The sequence below is a fragment of the Physeter macrocephalus genome, chromosome 17 (assembly GCF_002837175.3).
Source record: "Physeter macrocephalus isolate SW-GA chromosome 17, ASM283717v5, whole genome shotgun sequence".
Classification (NCBI taxonomy): Eukaryota; Metazoa; Chordata; class Mammalia; order Artiodactyla; family Physeteridae; genus Physeter; species Physeter macrocephalus.
The window spans coordinates 52,713,749-52,715,777 of NC_041230.1; positions in this window are offsets into that span (position 1 = coordinate 52,713,749).

A 2,029-nucleotide genomic window follows, 5' to 3' on the forward strand; every position below is an offset into this window, starting at 1 on the left:
GTTTCCTGTCTGCCCCTGCTTCCTGTCTGCCCCTGCTTCCTGTCTGCTTCCTGCTTGTTTCCTGTCTGCCCCTGCTTCCTGTCTGCTGCCTGCTTGTTTCCTGTCTGCCCCTGCTTCCTGTCTGCTTGCTGTCTGCCCCTGCTTCCTGTCTTCCCCTGCTTTTTGCCTGCTTCCTGTCTGCTTGCTGTCCACTTTTTTTCACTTCCTGTGAGTGTCACCCAGCCTGCTGCTTTACCCCTGCAGTGGCAGTTACTGCCGTGGCAGCAGCTGAGCCCAGCTTTCAGTCGCTCCCACGCGTGCAGGATCAGCCTAAGCCTGTTTCTTCGAGAAGCCCTGGCACAGGTGTGCGGCAGCAAGGCCCGGCATGTTGAGGGGTCTCTGCGTGGCCTCCCGTGTGGCTCACAGGCCGTCACTTGGGCCCGTGAGAAGCCCGAGGTGTCCCTGTGCGCTCTCTAAAAGGGACTGTCACCGTGGGAGACAGGCCTCATTTTTTTGTGAAAAGAAGTTGAATAAGTTGAACTCTTATTATTATTTTTTTTAAGTCTTAGGAATCCTTTTTTTTTAAAAAAAATTTATTTATTTATTTATCTATTTTTGGCCGCGTTGGGTCATTGTTGCCGCGTGTGCGCTTTCCCTACTTGCGGCGAGCGCGGGCTACTCTTGGTTGCCGCGCACGGGCTTTCTCTAGTCGCGGCGAGCAGGGGCTACTCTTTGTTACGGTGCGTGGGCTTCTCAATGCAGCGGCTTCTCTTGTTGTGGAGCACGGGCTCTAGGTGCGTGGGCTTCAATAGTTGTGACTTGTGGGCTTAGTTGCTCTGCGGCATGTGGGATCTTCCCCGACCGGGTATCCAACCTGTGTCCCCTGAATTGGCAAGCGGTTTCTTAACCATTGCGTCACCAGGGAAGTCCTGAATGCTTATTTTTAATTTATCCTTGGTATTGGTATTTGAAGGGGAAAATCTGTTACTTAGGAGGAAGTAGATAGCTCTGTCTTTTGACAGTGACTCTTAGTAACTCTGGAGTTCTTGTAAGTCTTCTGTGTGCTTTGAAAGGCTTCAGAAGTTGATGCCAATATTACCTTATTGTGTCAAATTTCACGTCAGAGCTTTAGTTTTTCCCTGAGTGTGATGAGTGACCAGTCCTATTCCCGCAGCTTTCAGATGTGTTAGGTACTGACTTGACCCACATTCTCTCCAAGTGCTTGGCAGTTTCTTCAATATTCGGAATGAAGTTACATTTTAAAATTATTTTTTGATTCTTCCTTTAACTCTACATTCTTTACCCCCACCCCTAGCTTGATTGGTAGATAATTGATGTACATCACTTCGTAAGTTTAAGGCGGTCAGCCTGCCGGTTTGACTTGCACATGTGGTAAAATGATTACCACAATAGGTCTAGGTAACACTCATCCTCTCATACAGATACAATGAAAAGAAAGAAGAAAAAAGGAAAACAATTCCTATTGTGATGAGAACTCTTGGTATTTCCTAGTATTTCCTATTTCCTCAGTATTTCGTGGACCATTGTTAGCTAGTGTCATCACGTTGTATGTACATCACATCCCTGGAACTTACTTATCTCACAACTGGAAGTTCGCACCTTTGGACCACCTTCCTCCAGTTCCCCCTCCCCACACCCCCCCCCCACTGCTGGTAACCACACGTCTCATCTCTTTCTATGAGTTTGGATTTGTTTGTTTGTTTTTTGTTTCCTTTTGTTTTTAGATTCCACATGTAAGTGAGAACATACAGTGTCTTTCTCTGTCCAACTTATTTCACTTAGCATAATGCCTTCAGGGTCCAGTCATGTTGCAGATGGTGGGATTTCTTCATTTTATATGGCTGAGTAGTATTCCGTTGTGTACATATAGGTACCACAACATCTTTTTTTTTTTTTTTGGACCTACGCAGGCCTCTCACTGTTGTGGCCTCTCCCGTTGCGGAGCACAGGCTCCGGACGCGCAGGCTCAGCGGCCACGGCTCACGGGCCCAGCCGCTCCGCGGCACGTGGGATCCTCCCGGACCGGGGC